The sequence below is a fragment of the Triticum dicoccoides genome, chromosome 3A (genome assembly GCF_002162155.2).
Source record: "Triticum dicoccoides isolate Atlit2015 ecotype Zavitan chromosome 3A, WEW_v2.0, whole genome shotgun sequence".
Taxonomy (NCBI): domain Eukaryota; kingdom Viridiplantae; phylum Streptophyta; class Magnoliopsida; order Poales; family Poaceae; genus Triticum; species Triticum dicoccoides.
The window spans coordinates 680,212,003-680,230,191 of NC_041384.1; positions in this window are offsets into that span (position 1 = coordinate 680,212,003).

The window sequence follows — 18,189 nt, forward strand, 5'->3', positions numbered from 1 at the left end:
CTTCTGGTGTTTTGGAGTATACCAGAATATCGTCGATGAATACTACGACGAATTTGTCCATAAACTTCATAAATACTTTGTTCATGAGGTGAACAAAATATGCCGGGGCGTTAGTTAATCCAAATGGCATCACTGTGAACTCGTACAGTCCATATCTGGAGGTGAAGGCTGTTTTGGGGATATCTTCCGTTCGTACCTTCAATTGATGGTATCCTGACCTTAAGTCAATTTTTGAGAATACCTTGGCCTGAGCAAGTTGATCAAACAAATCGTTTATCCTTGGCATCGGGTATTTGTTTTTGACTGTGACCATGTTAAGTGCTCGATAGTCTATACACAATCTCAGCGTTCCATCCTTCTTCTTGGCAAATAAAATTGGTGATCCCCAAGGTGAGGAGCTGGCCCGAATGTATCCTTTATCCAGTAATTCCTTTATTTGCTTCTTCAATTCGATCAACTCGGATGGTGCCATTCTGTATGGTTTCTTGTATATGGGGGTGGTTCCTGGTGCTAGCTCAATGCGGAATTCTATTTCTCGATCTGGTGGCATGCCTGGCAGCTCTTCAGGGAATACATCTAGAAATTCACACACTACTGGAACCTTGTTTAGCTCAGAAACGTCCACCTTATTTAATCTCGGTTGCCGGGGTCTTTTTCCTTCCTTGGTTGATACTCTTATTGTCTTCCCTTGGTGGTGTGTGAGAATCACGGTCCTGTTGAAACAGTCGATAAAACCTTTGTTGGTGGTTAGCCAATCCATCCCTAGGATGACATCCAGTCCTTTATTTTCCAATACAATAAGATTTGCTGTGACACTCCAAAATTTTTACTTTGGTTTTCAAAAAAAAAAACTTTGTGGTTTTTGAAAAGAGGCCATTTAAAATTTTCCAGAAAACCTTCCTCTTAAGAAACTCTCTTTCCTTTGGCAAGGTTTTTGTTCTTGCTTCAAACTTTGGTGTTTGACCTTTTGAAACTGCTTCTCTGTTGGCTCTCTCTCAAAATTATTTTTGGGAGTTTAATCTTTTTCTTTTAAAAAGAAACTCCATGAAATTTGGGATTTTATTCTAATTATTTTTCCCCTCAATTCAATTCTGAAAATTATTTCGAGCCTGAGAGATTTTCAAAGCAAGTGCCCTATTGCAATTGAGTTTTGACCTCAAACCAATTCTCCTGGATTGTCCTTTGAACCCACAACCCAGAACCATCTTGATCCACTCCTCCTCTTTTCAAAATTTTCAAAATTTAGTCTCTGCAAGTTTGGACCAGATTTGCCAAATTTGGTGAAATTCATATCTACACTCCTCCAAAAATTCCACCAAAATTCAGGCAGCCTATTTGAGCAAAGAGAAGCCACTCCACCAAAAATCAGCTCAAGGAAGAATCCCTACATGCTTGGATCATTCGGTCGAACACCTGGTGGGCATTGTTACTGTTCAAAGTTCAGAAAATTCAGTTTTCAGTTTCGACGGTTTCAGTCACGCGGCCACAGTGCACTTGGCACGTTGCTCGCGGCCTCGCTTGCTTGTCCGAAGCTTCACACGCGCCCTTGGCGCAACCCTGGCGTCGGTGGCGCCCTGGCCCGCCTGCGCCGGCGTGTATTGCGGCGGCCGGCTCCCCGTTACGGCCGACAGGGAGGAGAACGGCGGCGCAACGCCGTTCGGCGCCGCCCAAATCCTCTGGTGGCTCCGCGTGGCCTTCTCCGTGCCAGCGCACGCATGCGGCACCGTCGCCGTGGCGCAGCACGCACGGAGCGCGCTCTCTGCCGCCGACGGGCCCGCACCACCCCGTTCCGTCGAGCTCGCCCTTAACACCCAAACCCCGGCCAGCTTAGCACAAAAACGGACCCTTTGAACCTCCGTGATGACGCTCGACCCCCTAACCACCCCGACCGAGCACTGCGCCACCGTAATCGCTCGCCGGAAATCTCCGTTCACGGCAAACCGCCTCGGGCCGCCTATAAAAAGGGCCCCGAGCTCACCCTCGTGCACGCAGCATCACCACTCCTCACCAAAGCCCCGCCAGGCCACTAGGGGGACCTCGAGGAGGTCTTCTTCCCCAGCTCCGGCCGCCCCGATCCGCCTCGGCCTCCAGCTCGATTCACTTCGGTGAGGCCACCTCCGGCGTCCAAACCCCGTCCGTAGCCCTCTCTTGCACCCAGTAGTCTAACCCCCACCTCAATTTAATCTTTGCAGCCCTCTCCGACGAGCTCCATCCACGCCCGAACCACCGTCCGCCGGAGTTGAGACCGCCGTCGACGTGCTGCTCACCGGCGACCAACACCACCACCCACCGTTGCGGAAGGACACGGTGAGCACATTGGTAACCTCTGATCCCCATGCCTCGCCGTGGATCGCCGCCGGCGACCACAGCAGCTCTCGGGCGCCGACGAGCCTCGTCCCTCCCATTTGAAAATTTAAACATGACAAGTGGGACCCGCTGTCAGCCTCTCTGTCCTTTCTAAACGAAGCGTTATCTGAAAACGCCTTCTGCCAAATATGTTTTCTCTTCGGGCTGGCGTAATCGCTACCGAAGCGTTTTCTGCTTTTATAAACTAGCCCCTGGAAATCTTCTGTTTCATTACAGATAAGTCCCTGGACAAAAACCCTTATAACTTTTAGTCAGAAAAGTATTTTTGATTGATTCTTTTTCTGTTCTCTTTAAAATTTTGTCTAGTTTTTTATCAGATTTATTTGAAAAATATTTGGTTTACCTTCTGTGCTCTCCTTGGTATTTACATTAGCGCATATATTTTCTTTAAACCGTAGATACCGAAGGAGGTGACGGAGCCGCGAACTTCACCGAGCTAGGCTCCGACTACTCTGAACCAGGCAAGCATGTTTGAACTTTTGATATTATGAGTGTCTTGGCATGTTTTGCATTTAGTTAGTTTCATGGCATGCCGGTGAGTATACCGATGAACGTTATTTTATGTGATAAGGAGGTACGTGAGTTCGATGATCCATACGTGGATGAATGTGAATATGAATGGCCATGTATTGGCATGAGGATGGGTACGACGGCAGTGTTGTAGCATGCCAGTCTTACGCCAGACTATGTGACTTCAGTGTCAGACCATATCGGTCCAGTACCTATCATTCCCTTCCTTGTACTACCACATGTTTTCCGCAAGGAATATGGTTTAGTAAGTTTCAAACCGCTTTCATGGTACACACCAAAGAGGAGAGGCCGTGATAATGGTTCCATGGCCCTGGATTAAAGCCAGTCATCCGGTCAGGGGGCATGGGTGTTTCCGGTTGGGACCGAGAGGGGGGCACCCCTTAGAGCGCGCGTATATAAATTTGATCCCATGCTATTCGAGATTGTGATCTCCTCGTCTCAAAAGTTTTTCTTGGACGATGACTAGGGTGATTCCTAGCATCGAGAGGTAGGATGGGTGTGTACCGGTTAGCTGTGTTTTCTTCTGAAATACCGTAAACGGAACTAGTCCTTCGTGACTACGGAAATCCGTTGACTGTGGGAAAAAATTTGTACAAACTTTGCAGAGTCATATATTCCTCCAAATCATCTCTTCCATGTCAAGTTTCGTTCCTTCTTATCCTAATCAATTGTCAGCTTTGATGACAGAGACTTCGGTGAATCGCATGAGTGCTAAGTCCGGTTAAATGATCACTCCTGTGGATGGACTGACCCGTTTGTTTTCATGAATTAAATGTTTATTATGAGTATTATGTACTTGTGAATAAAAGCCCTTTATGTGATGTCGCTCAGACGTCCGACTGTGGCATTTCTTTTAAAGCCCTTTATGTGATGTCGCTCAGACGTCCGACTGTGGCATTTCTTTTAAAGCCCTTTCTGCGATGTCGCTCAGACGTCCGACTGTGGCATTTCTTTTAAAGCCCTTTCTGCGATGTCGCTCAGACATCCGACTGTGGCATTTCTTTTAAAGCCCTTTCTGCGATGTCGCTCAGACGTCCGACTGTGGCATTTCTTTTAAAGCCCTTTCTGCGATGTCGCTCAGACGTCCGACTGTGGCATTTCTTTTAAAGCCCTTTCTGCGATGTCTCTCAGACGTCCGACTGTGGCATTTCTTTTAAAGCCCTTTCTGTGATGTCGCTCAGACGTCCGACCGTGGCATTTCTTAAAAGCCCTTTATGTGGTGTCGCTAAGATGCCCGACTGTGGCATCATTTCCTTATTTTTTTATTTGTTCACCCTTCGAGGCGTCGCTTCAGACACCCGATCGATCCTTATTTATGTTCTGTGGAATTTCAGGCGGACTACCGCCGTTTTCCCTTTTTACTCACCCGTTATGCCAATTTTATTTATTGTGCATTAATGAATTAATCATGTTGCATCCATGCATGCATTTGTTATATCTTATGTCCGAACTGTCTTGCGAGTACTTTCAAAGTACTCACTGGCTTGTTGATTTGGCCAGATGCTGACGAAGGCGATCTCATGGATGAAGAGTTCGATAGCGAGTCCGACACTTAGAGGAGTCCCAGTCAGTCTCGTGCGACCCTGGATTTGGCCACTGTTTTATATCCGCTTCCGCTACCAAATAAATTCATCAAGCCTCTCCTCGACGCTCGATAAGATGACAGACGTAGAGTCTTGTATTTCTCTCCCCGCTGTGTTTTTTCCACCACCAGCCTATCCTTGAGTCAGTAGTATGTCTCCACACCACTGTGTTCTGTCCGCCATTATGTATGATTATTGGCGTGCTTGTAATAATTTGGTTGAGCAACCGTAGTTCGACCCTGTAATATATTTTATGCTACTGGCTTATTGTATCAAGAATTTGTCTGCCAGTGTGGAGGATTTCTCTCATACTGGACTCAAAAGACTGGTTTATCAATAAATATTTTTATTGGAAAACCGGTCGTGACAAGCTTGGTACCAGAGCCAGGCTGACTGTAGGAAGCCACTAGGTGCGATCGCTAATTGGTTATTAGCCTGATAGAGCTAATTTATATTTTTGCAATGGTAGTCATTTTCTGTCAGTCAGCATAAATTTATGATCTGACCATGCAGAATTTTTGCCTACTTTTGTAGATGGCCGACAATAGCTGCGAGTCTCAGACCTTCGCCAACGTGCCCGATGGGTTCGTCAAGCTTCTTTCTTTCATTGTTCAGGTCGCGATGGGGCCATCAGTGCGCCCAGTCTTCACACTCTGCCAGCACCGAGTCAACAACAGTCTGACCATGCACCAGGCCACGGTGCAGTTCAAGGGAGGGCGTGGTGAGTTACGCCGCTTCCGGTTCGTGGGAAGAGCCATGCCTACGGAGAGGCATGCTATGCAGATGGCAGCCCGCGAGGCGATAGCTCGTCTCAGGGATGTCCTCCCCGTGATGAGGACTCGTCGTTACCGTTATCTTCCGTGCCATGTGCCTTACACCTGTCACTACGCATACTCCTGCCCCAGAGGAGAACGAGACGAGGCTTTTGAGATGCTCATTGAGTATCTCCGGGCCCTGGAGGCAGCCTTCGACAACCTAGTGGACGACTTCGTAGCTACCCGCATGGACTCTGTTCATGGCTGTTCTGCCAACAGGAGGGAGGTCCTACCAATCGCACCGCCACTGACTTTTGTCTCGTCATCAGCATCTTTTACGCCTGCTCGTCGTCTGCCTTCTACCGAAGAATTTAACCAAGTCATTGCACCCACTCCAGCGCGTACTACACCAACCTTCGCGCCCACTCCTGTACGTGTTGCTCCGCCCCTGGCAACCGCTCCGCCCGCTCTGCGCAACACTACACGTATGGAGCCCATTAGCGAGGAGGAGGTCGAGTCCCCAACCTCGCTACGCCTCGCCCTCGGCAGGGCAAGGGAGGTCGTCAACATTTCTGCCTGAGTACGCTTAGCTGCCATGTAATGTGCCGCTTTGTAAGATATGTACATAGGTTGTGAGAAGTAGCCTGTTTGCGCATCATGTAGGATCTGGAGAAGTGCACTAGCCTAAATAACATGTCAGGATTATGTACGCATATCCTGAGTGATGTATTGTATAATTACCGCCCGCGTGTAAGATATGTAATGAGCAGTCCTTCTCCGTGCGCAAGTCGATTTGTTTTTCTTAGGTAAGCTGAGTTATTTAATTCTATCTGCCAGCTTTATGCATTTTATGGATTTGTTTTTGCGACTTTTTCCGCTTTTCTTATGGGTTTTACAAAATATATCCCCAGAGAAAAAAATGTCTCGTCCTTGGACTCGCTCCATGCCAATTCCATCAGAGGAAGATTATAATGCACAACCCAGCAACGAGATCACTCAGGGACAGTCTAGCCAACCGGGAAATGAATCGGCACTTTCACAAATGTGCCGCCTTTATGACCAGAGTCAGCAACAACATCGTGAAATAATGAACCAAGTCATCAACATGGGAAATCACCATGGACAGTATCAACAGCACTCCAAGTTATCTGAGCTACAGAAGACACGTCCTCAAACATTTTCTCACACTGACAAGCCTCTTGAAGCCGAGGACTGGCTTCGAGATATGGAGAGGAAATTAATTATTGCAAAATGTTCAGACCCCGAGAAGGTATTATATGCTCCGCACTATCTCACAGGAGCAGCCGCATCGTGGTGGGAGAATTTTCTGCACATGCATCCCAACGAAAATGACATAACCTGGGATGATTTCAAGGAAGGTTTCCGCGGTGCACATATTCCTAAGAGTATTATGAAAATCAAGAAGAGAGAATTTGATGACCTCAAACAAAGGAACATGACAGTGTCAGATTACAACAGTCAATTTACTCTATTGTCCCGCTACGCGAATGAAGAGCGTATGACTGAAATCAAGAAGATGGAGAAATTCCTTGACGGTCTGGCACCCGCACTTAAATGCCAACTGGTCGTGCACACTTTTCCTGATTTTAAAACGCTGGTGGACAAGGCCATTACTTTGGAAAATGAGAGACGTAGTCTGGAAGATATCCGCAAGCGAAAAAGGGACCAGACTAACCACACTCGAAATCACCGAAGCAAGATAGATTTTAAAAAGGGTGGGACACCCAAATTCTCATCCAATGTCTCACGCCCAATCAAGAATTTTCATGCAAGGGACAAGGAATTCACCTATCGCCCCGGCGTTACTTGTTACGCTTGTGGAGAAGAAGGGCACTATGCCAAACAGTGCCCCAAGCCAAGGAACTCAACCCCAAAGCCGAACAACGGCGGAAATAATTCAGCACCCAAACGAAACAATTTCAATCCCAACAATAACCACAGGAAGGGTCATCTGAACCACGTAACCAAAGAGGAGGCACAAAGTGCTTCGGATATCGTACTCGGTACGTTTCCTGTCAACACAATACCTGCAATGGTTTTGTTTGATTCTGGAGCTTCTCACTCTTTCATCTCGAAAAGTTTTGCTTTGCAAAATAATTTTTCGATGCTTCCTTTGGAGAAATCCATAATAATCAAGTCCCCCGGGATTCAGCAAGTTTCTCAGAATTACTGTCAAAATGTGGTCATTGAGTTTGAAGGATTGGAGTTTTACGCAAATCTTATTGTATTGGAAAATAAAGGACTGGATGTCATCCTAGGGATGGATTGGCTAACCACCAATAAAGGTTTTATCGACTGTTTCAACAGGACCGTGATTCTCACACACCACCTAGGGAAGACAATAAGAGTATCAGCCAAGGAAGGAAAAAGACCCCGGCAACCGAGATTAAATAAGGTGGACATTTCTGAGCTAAACAGGGTTCCAGTAGTGTGTGAATTTCCAGATGTATTCCCTGAAGAGCTGCCAGGCATGCCACCAGATCGAGAAATAGAATTCCGCATTGAGCTAGCACCAGGAACCACCCCCATATACAAGAAACCATACAGAATGGCACCATCCGAGTTGATCGAATTGAAGAAGCAAATAAAGGAATTATTGGATAAAGGATACATTCGGGCCAGCTCCTCACCTTGGGGATCACCAATTTTATTTGCCAAGAAGAAGGATGGAATGCTGAGATTGTGTATCGACTATCGAGCACTTAACATGGTCACAGTCAAAAACAAATACCCGATGCCAAGGATAAATGATTTGTTTGATCAACTTGCTCAGGCCAAGGTATTCTCAAAAATTGACTTAAGGTCAGGATACCATCAATTGAAGGTACGAACAGAAGATATCCCCAAAACAACATTCACCTCCAGATATGGACTGTACGAGTTCACAGTGATGCCATTTGGATTAACTAACGCCCCGGCATATTTTTTTCACCTCATGAACAAAGTATTTATGAAGTTTATGGACAAATTCGTCGTAGTATTCATCGACGATATTCTGGTATACTCCAAAACACCAGAAGAGCACGCAGAACATCTCAGGATTGTACTAGGAGAGCTAAGGAAACACCAATTGTATGCCAAGTTCAGCAAGTGCGAATTTTGGCTAAGACAAGTAGGTTTTCTAGGCCACGTGCTGACTCAAGACGGTATAGCAGTGGACCCAGAGAAAGTCAAGGCCGTACTTGACTGGAAGTCACCAGCCAGCGTAACGGACATACGAAGTTTCTTGGGAATGGCAGGGTATTACCGCAGATTTATTGAAGGATTTTCCACCATATCCAAGCCTATGACACAGTTACTCAAGAAAGATAAGAAGTTTGAATGGACAGAAGCCTGCGAGAAAAGTTTCCAAGAGCTAAAGCGGAAATTAACAACAGCACCAGTATTAATTGTACCCGATATACACAAGAATTTTGAAGTATTTTGTGACGCATCCAGAAAGGGTCTCGGATGCGTGTTGATGCAAGAAGGCAAGGTTGTCGCCTACGCTTCAAGGCAACTTCGCAAACACGAGGAAAATTATCCCACTCATGATTTAGAAATGGCAGCAGTTATTCATGCACTCAAGGAATGGAGGCATTTTCTACTTGGGAATCGATGTGAGATATATACGGATCACAAGAGCCTCAAATACATTTTTACGCAGCCAGAACTAAATTTACGGCAACGCCGCTGGTTGGAATTGGTAAAGGATTATGATGTTGGTATCCATTACCATCCAGGGAAAGCAAACGTAGTGGCCGATGCCCTGAGTCGGAACCCCAGCTCCGACGGGAACTATCTGCACAGCTTGAGGCCTAAATTCCATCAAGAATTTGTCAAGCTCAACTTGATAATGGTAGCAGAAGGCACCATATCAAACTTGGAAATACAACCACACCTTGTGGAGAAAATTAAAGAGGCTCAGTCCGGTCACCCCAGCATTGAAGGAATTAAAAGGAAGTTGAGTATGGGCAAGGCCTCGGAATTTGTCATAGACAATGAAGGAATATTATGGTACGGAGAAAGGCTATGCGTGCCAAACATAGAAGACCTTAAACAGCAAGTTTTAACTAAAGCACACACCACTCCATATTCGATCCACCTTGGAGGAACCAAAATTTATAAGGATATTCAGGAAAGATTTTGGTGGCACGGTATGAAGAGGGACATAGCCGCTTTCATTACATGTTGCGACTCATGTCAACGCATAAAAGCTGAACATCAGAGACCAGCCGGACTACTGCAACCTAACAAAATACCTGAGAGGAAATGGGATGAAATAGGGATGGATTTTATTGTCGGATTACCTCGATCACGACACGGGAATGATGCCATATGGGTCATCACTGACAGGTTGACCAAAGTAGCACACTTTATTCCAGTGAAGACAACCTACACCACTCAGAGGCTTGCCAGGATTTATCTTTCCCGCATAGTCGGTCTGCACGGTGTCCCGAAGACTATAATTTCCGACAGAGGCACTCAGTTCGTCTCAAGATTTTGGGAGCAATTACAACAGGCTCTGGGAACCCAACTAGCCTTCAGTACCGCATACCATCCACAGACTGATGGACAAACAGAACGCGTAAACCAGGTTTTAGAAGACATGCTGAGAGCATGTGTCCTCACCTATGGAACCAGTTGGGAGGACAGCCTGCCATATGCCGAGTTCGCATACAACAACAGTTACCATGGCCAGCCTGCAAATGGCTCCTTTCGAAGCCCTATACGGAAGGAGATGTCGTACCCCGTTAAATTGGTCAGAGACCGGAGACAGCCGCATCTTCGGACCAGATATGCTCAGAGAAGCCGAGGAAAAAGTCAAGCTAATCAGGGACCGACTTAAGACCGCTCAAAGTCGACAGAAAAGTTATTATGATCAGAAACATCGTAGGGTCAGCTTCGAACCCGGTGAATTCGTATACTTGAGAGTATCCCCGATGAGAGGATTGCAACGGTTTAAGATTAAAGGAAAATTAGCACCAAGATTCATTGGACCATTTTGCATAGTGGCACGAAGAGGCATTGTAGCCTACCAGCTAGACTTACCCGAAGACTTGTCCGACATTCACGACGTGTTCCACATCTCTCAATTAAGGAAGTGCGTAAGCAACCCAGAGAAACAAGTATCTCATGAGAACATTGACATACAGCCAGACCTCACTTATCGAGAACGTCCCATAAGAATATTAGAGGAGTCTGAAAGGAGGACCCGACAGAAAACCATCAAGTTTTTCAAAGTCCAGTGGAGCAATCACACCGACAGTGAAGCAACTTGGGAAAGCGAGGATTTTCTTTGGACAGAGCATCCACACTTATTTAAGGATCAGCTGAAATCTCGGCGATGAGATTTTTCCTAAGGGGGTAGGTGTTGTGACACTCCAAAATTTTTACTTTGGTTTTCAAAAAAAAAAACTTTGTGGTTTTTGAAAAGAGGCCATTTAAAATTTTCCAGAAAACCTTCCTCTTAAGAAACTCTCTTTCCTTTGGCAAGGTTTTTGTTCTTGCTTCAAACTTTGGTGTTTGACCTTTTGAAACTTCTTCTTTGTTGGCTCTCTCTCAAAATTATTTTTGGGAGTTTAATCTTTTTTTTTTAAAAAGAAACTCCATGAAATTTGGGATTTTCATATCTTGGAACCACCATGACTTGGCATTCTTGCCCATGTGGTAAAACCCCTCCAAAACCTCCCCTACAACTTGTGATCAACCTAAATTCTCTGTCCCAACTAATCCAAACTGGTTTTGGATTTTATTCTAATTATTTTTCCCCTCAATTCAATTCTGAAAATTATTTGGAGCCTGAGAGATTTTCAAAGCAAGTGCCCTATTGCAATTGAGTTTTGACCTCAAACGATTTCTCCTGGATTGTCCTTTGAACCCACAACCCAGAACCATCTTGATCCACTCCTCCTCTTTTCAAAATTTTCAAAATTTAGTCTCTGCAAGTTTGGACCAGATTTGCCAAATTTGGTGAAATTCATATCTACACTCCTCCAAAAATTCCACCAAAATTCAGGCAGCCTATTTGAGCAAAGAGAAGCCACACCACCAAAAATCAGCTCAAGGAAGAATCCCTACATTCTTGGATCATTCGGTCGAACACCTGGTGGGCATTGTTACTATTCAAAGTTCAGAAAATTCAGTTTTCAGTTTCGACGGTTTCAGTCACGCGGCCACAGTCGGTGGCGCCCTGGCCCGCCTGCGCCGGCGTGTATTGCGGCGGCCGGCTCCCCGTTACGGCCGATAGGGAGGAGAACGGCGGCGCAACGCCGTTCGGCGCCGCCCAAATCCTCTGGTGGCTCCGCGTGGCCTTCTCCGTGCCAGCGCACGCATGCGGCACCGTCGCCGTGGCGTAGCACGCACGGAGCGCGCTCTCTGCCGCCGACGGGCCCGCACCACCCCGTTCCGTCGAGCTCGCCCTTAACACCCAAACCCCGGCCAGCTTAGCACAAAAACGGACCCTTTGAACCTCCGTGATGACGCTCGACCCCCTAACCACCCCGACCGAGCACTGCGCCACCGTAATCGCTCGCCGGAAATCTCCGTTCACGGCAAACCGCCTCGGGCCGCCTATAAAAAGGGCCCCGAGCTCACCCTCGTGCACGCAGCATCACCACTCCTCACCAAAGCCCCACCAGGCCACTAGGGGGACCTCGAGGAGGTCTCCTTCCCCAGCTCCGGCCGCCCCGATCCGCCTCGGCCTCCAACTCGATTCACTTCGGTGAGGCCACCTCCGGCGTCCAAACCTCGTCCATAGCCCTCTCTTGCACCCAGTAGTCTAACCCCCACCTCAATTTGATCTTTGCAGCCCTCTCCGACGAGCTCCATCCACGCCCGAACCACCGTCCGCCGGAGTTGAGACCGCCGTCGACGTGCTGCTCACCGGCGACCAACACCACCACCCACCGTTGCGGAAGGACACGGTGAGCACATTGGTAACCTCTGATCCCCATGCCTCGCCGTGGATCGCCGCCGGCGACCACAGCAGCTCTCGGGCGCCGACGAGCCTCGTCCCTCCCATTTGAAAATTTAAACATGACAAGTGGGACCCGCTGTCAGCCTCTCTGTCCTTTCTAAACGAAGCGTTATCTGAAAACGCCTTCTGCCAAATACGTTTTCTCTTCGGGCTGGCGTAATCGCTACCGAAGCGTTTTCTGCTTTTATAAACTAGCCCCTGGAAATCTTCTGTTTCATTACAGATAAGTCCCTAGACAAAAACCCTTATAACTTTTAGTCAGAAAAGTATTTTTGATTGATTCTTTTTCTGTTCTCTTTAAAATTTTGTCTAGTTTTTTATCAGATTTATTTGAAAAATATTTGGTTTACCTTCTGTGCTCTCCTTGGTATTTACATTAGCGCATATATTTTCTTTAAACCGTAGATACCGAAGGAGGTGACGGAGCCGCGAACTTCACCGAGCTAGGCTCCGACTACTCTGAACCAGGCAAGCATGTTTGAACTTTTGATATGATGAGTGTCTTGGCATGTTTTGCATTTAGTTAGTTTCATGGCATGCCGGTGAGTATACCGATGAACGTTATTTTATGTGATAATGAGGTAAGTGAGTTCGATGATCCATACGTGGATGAATGTGAATATGAATGGCCATGTGTTGGCATGAGGATGGGTACGACGGCAGTGTTGTAGCATGCCAGTCTTACGCCAGACTATGTGACTTCAGTGTCAAACCATATCGGTCCAGTACCTATCATTTCCTTCCTTGTACTACCACATGTTTTCCACAAGGAATATGGTTTAGTAAGTTCCAAACCGCTTTCATGGTACACACCAAAGAGGAGAGGCCGTGATGATGGTTCCATGGCCTTGGATTAAAGCCAGTCATCCGGTCAGGGGGCATGGGTGTTTCCGGTTGGGACCGAGAGGGGGGCACCCCTTAGAGCGCGCGTATATAAATTTGATCCCATGCTATTCGAGATTGTGATCTCCCCGTCTCAAAAGTTTTTCTTGGACGATGACTAGGGTGATTCCTAGCATCGAGAGGTAGGATGGGTGTGTACCGGTTAGCTGTGTTTTCTTCTGAAATACCGTAAACGGAACTAGTCCTTCGTGACTACGGAAATCCGTTGACTGTGGGAAAAATTTTGTACAAACTCTGCAGAGTCATATATTCCTCCAAATCATCTCTTCCATGTCAAGTTTCGTTCCTTCTTATCCTAATCAATTGTCAGCTTTGATGACAGAGACTCCGGTGAATCGCATGAGTGCTAAGTCCGGTTAAATGATCACTCCTGTGGATGGACTGACCCGTTTGTTTTCATGAATTAAATGTTTATTATGAGTATTATGTACTTGTGAATAAAAGCCCTTTATGTGATGTCGCTCAGACGTCCGACTGTGGCATTTCTTTTAAAGCCCTTTATGTGATGTCGCTCAGACGTCCGACTGTGGCATTTCTTTTAAAGCCCTTTCTGCGATGTCGCTCAGACGTCCGACTGTGGCATTTCTTTTAAAGCCCTTTCTGCGATGTCGCTCAGACGTCCGACTGTGGCATTTCTTTTAAAGCCCTTTCTGCGATGTCGCTCAGACGTCCGACTGTGGCATTTCTTTTAAAGCCCTTTCTGTGATGTCGCTCAGACGTCCGACCGTTGCATTTCTTTTAAAAGCCCTTTATGTGGTGTCGCTAAGATGCCCGACTGTGGCATCATTTCCTTATTTTTTTTATTTGTTCACCCTTCGAGGCGTCGCTTCAGACACCCGATCGATCCTTATTTATGTTCTGTGGAATTTCAGGCAGACTACCGCCGTTTTTCCTTTTTACTCACCCGTTATGCCAATTTTATTTATTGTGCATTAATGAATTAATCATGTTGCATCCATGCATGCATTTGTTATATCTTACGTCCTAACTGTCTTGCGAGTACTTTCAAAGTACTCACTGGCTTGTTGATTTGGCCAGATGCTGACGAAGGCGATCTCATGGATGAAGAGTTCGATAGCGAGTCCGACACTTAGAGGAGTCCCAGTCAGTCTCGTGCAACCCTGGATTTGGCCATTGTTTTATATGCGCTTCCGCTACCAAATAAATTCATCAAGCCTCTCCTTGATGCTCGATGAGATGACAGACGTAGAGTCTTGTATTTCTCTCCCCGCTGTGTTTTTCCACCACCAGCCTATCCTTGAGTCAGTAGTATGTCTCCACACCACTGTGTTCTGTCCGCCATTATGTATGATTATTGGCGTGCTTGTAATAATTTGGTTGAGCAACCGTAGTTCGACCCTGTAATATATTTTATGCTACTGGCTTATTGTATCAAGAATTTGTCTGCCAGTGTGGAGGATTTCTCATACTGGACTCAAAAGACTGGTTTATCAATAAATATTTTTATTGGAAAACCGGTCGTGACATTTGCGTAAAACTCCAATCCTTCAAACTCAATGACCACATTCTGACAGTAATTCTGAGAAACTTGCTGAATCCCGGGGGACTTTATTATTATGGATTTCTCCAAAGGAAGCATCGAAAAATTATTTTGCAAAGCAAAACTTTTCGAGATGAAAGAGTGAGAAGCTCCAGAATCAAACAAAACCATTGCAGGTATTGTGTTGACAGGAAACGTACCGAGTACGATATCCGGAGCATTTTGTGCCTCCTCTTTGGTTACGTGGTTCAGATGACCCTTCCTGTGGTTATTGTTGGGATTGAAATTGTTTCGTTTGGGCGCTGAATTATTGCCGCCGTTGTTCGGCTTTGGGGTTGAGTTCCTTGGCTTGGGGCACTGTTTGGCATAATGCCCTTCTTCTCCACAAGCGTAACAAGTAACGCTGGGGCGATAGGTGAATTCCTTGTCCCTTGCATGAAAATTCTTGATTGGGCGTGAGACATTGGATGAGCATTTGGGTGTCCCACCCTTTTTAAAATCTATCTTGCTTCGGTGATTGCGAGTGTGATTAGTCTGGTCTCTTTTTCGCTTGCGGATATCTTCCAGACTGCGTCTCTCATTTTCCAGAGTAATGGCCTTGTCCACCAGCGTTTTAAAATCAGGAAAAGTGTGCACGACCAGTTGGCATTTAAGTGCGGGCGCCAGACCGTCAAGGAATTTCTCCATCTTCTTGATTTCAGTCATACGCTCCTCATTGGCGTAGCGGGATAATAGGGTAAATTGACTGTTGTAATCTGACACTGTCATGTTCCTTTGTTTGAGGTCAACAAATTCTCTCTTCTTGATTTTCATAATACTCTTAGGAATATGTGCACCACGGAAACCTTCCTTGAAATCATCCCAGGTTATGTCATTTTCGTTGGGATGCATGTGCAGAAAATTCTCCCACCACGATGCGGCTGCTCCTGGAGATAGTGTGGAGCATATAGTACTTTCTCGAGATCTGAACACTTTGCAATAATTAATTTCCTCTCCATATCTCGAAGCCAGTCCTCGGCTTCAAGAGGCTTGTCAGTGTGAGAAAATGTTTGAGGACGTGTCTTCTGTAGCTCAGGTAACTTGGAATGTTGCTGATACTGTCCATGATGATTCCCCATGTTGATGACTTGGTTCATCATCTCGCGATGTTGTTGCTGACTCTGTTCATAAAGGCGGCACATTTGTGAAAGTGCCGATTCACTGCCTTGTTGGCTTGACTGTCCCTGAGTGAACTCATTGTTGGGTTGAGTATCATGAATTTCCTCTGGTGGAGTTGGCATGGAACGTGTCCAAGGACGAGACATTTTTCACTCTGGGAAAAGTATTTTTGTAAAACTCTTAAGAAAAGCGGAAAGAGTCGCAAAAATAAAACCATAAATGCATAAAGCTGGCAGATATTATTAAATACCCAAGCTTACTTAAGAAAAACAAATCGACTTGCGCACGGAGAAGGACTGCTCATTACATATCTTACACGCGGGCGGTAATTATACAGTACATCACTCAGGATATGCGTACATAATCCTGACATGTTATTAAGGCTAGTGCACTTCTCCAGATCCTACATGATGCGCAAACAGGCTACTTCTCACAGCCTATGCACATATCTTACAAAGTGGTACAATACACGGCAGCTAAGCGTACTTAGGCAGAGATGTTGACGATCTCCCTTGCCCTGCCGAGGGCGAGGCGTAGCGAGGTTGGGGACTCGACTTCCTCCTCGCTAATGGGCTCCATACGTGTAGTGTTGCGCAGAGCGGGCGGAGCGGTTGCCAGGGGTGGAGCAACACGTACAGGAGTGGGCGCGAAGGTTGGTGTAGTGCGCGCTGGAGTGGGTGCAATGACTTGGTTAAATTCTTCGGTAGAAGGCAGGCGACGAGTAGGCGTAAAAGATGCTGATGACAAGACAAAAGTCGGTGGCGGAGCAATGGGTAAGAGCTCCCTCCTGTTGGCAGCACAGCCATGGACTGAGTCCATGCGGGTAGCTACGAAGTCGTCCACCAGGTTGTCGAAGGCTGCCTCCAGGGCCCGGAGATACTCAATGAGCATCTCAAAAGCCTCGTCTCGTTCTCCTCTGGGGCAGGAGTATGCGTAGTGACAGGTGTAAGGCACATGGCACGGAAGATAACGGTAACGACGAGTCTTCATCACGGGAAGGACATCCCTGAGACGAGCTATCGCCTCGCGGGCTGCCATCTGCATAGCATGCCTCTCCGTAGGCATGGCTCTTCCCACGAACCGAAAGCGGCGTAACTCACCACGCCCTCCCCTTAACTGCACCGCGGCCTGGTGCATGGTCAGACTGTCGTTGACTCGGTGCTGGTAGAATGTGAAGACTGGGCGCACGGATGGCCCCATCGTGACCTGAACGATGGAAGAAAGAAGCTTGACAAACCCATCAGGCACGTTGGCGAAGGTCTGAGACTCGCAGCTGACGTCGGCCATCTACAAAAGTAGGCAAAATTCTGCAGGGTCAGATCATAAATTTATGCTGACTGACAGAAAATGACTACAATTGCAAAAGCATAAAATAGCCCTGTCATGCTAATAACTAATTAGCGATCGCACCTAGTGGCTTCCTACAGTCAGCCTGGCTCTGGTACCAAGCTTCTCACGGCCGGTTTTCCAATAAAAATATTTATTGATAAACCAGTCTTTTGAGTCCAGTATGAGAGAAATCCTCCTCACTGGTAGACAATTTCTTGATACAATAAGCCAGTAGCATAAAATATATTACAGGGTTGAACTGCGGTCGCTCAACCAAATTATTACAAGCACGCCAATAATCATACATAATGGCGGACAGGACACAGTGGTGTGGAGACATACTACTGACTCATGGATAGGTTGGTGGTGGAAAAGCACAGCGGGAAGGGAAATACAAGACTCTAAGAATATCATTTCATCGAACGTCGAGGTGAGGCTCGATAAATTTATTTGGTAGCGGAAGCGGATATAAAACAGTGGCCAAATCCAGGGTCGCACGAGACTGACTGGGACTCCTCTAAGTGTCGGACTCGCTATCGAACTCTTCATCCATGAGATCGCCTTCGTCAGCATCTGGCCAAATCAACAAGCCAGTGAGTACTTTGAAAGTACTCGCAAGACAGTTCAGACGTAAGATATAACAAATGCGTGCATGGATGCAACATGATTAATTCCTTAATGCACAATAAATAAAATTGGCATAACGGGTAAGTAAAAAGGGAAACGGCGGTAGTCCGCCTGAAATTCCACAGAGCATAAATAAGGACCGATCGGGTGTCTGAAGCGACGCCTCGAAAGGTGAAAAAATAAAAATAAGGAAATGATGCCACAGTCGGGCATCTTAGCGACACCACATAAAGGGCTTTAAAAGAAATGCCACGGTCGGACGTCTGAGCGACATCGCAGAAAGGGCTTTAAATGAAATGCCACAGTCGGACGTCTGAGCGACATCGCAGAAAGGGCTTTAAATGAAATGCCATAGTCGGACGTCTGAGCGACATCGCAGAAAGGGCTTTAAATGAAATGCCGCAGTCGGACGTCTGAGCGACATCGCAGAAAGGGCTTTAAAAGAAATGCCACAGT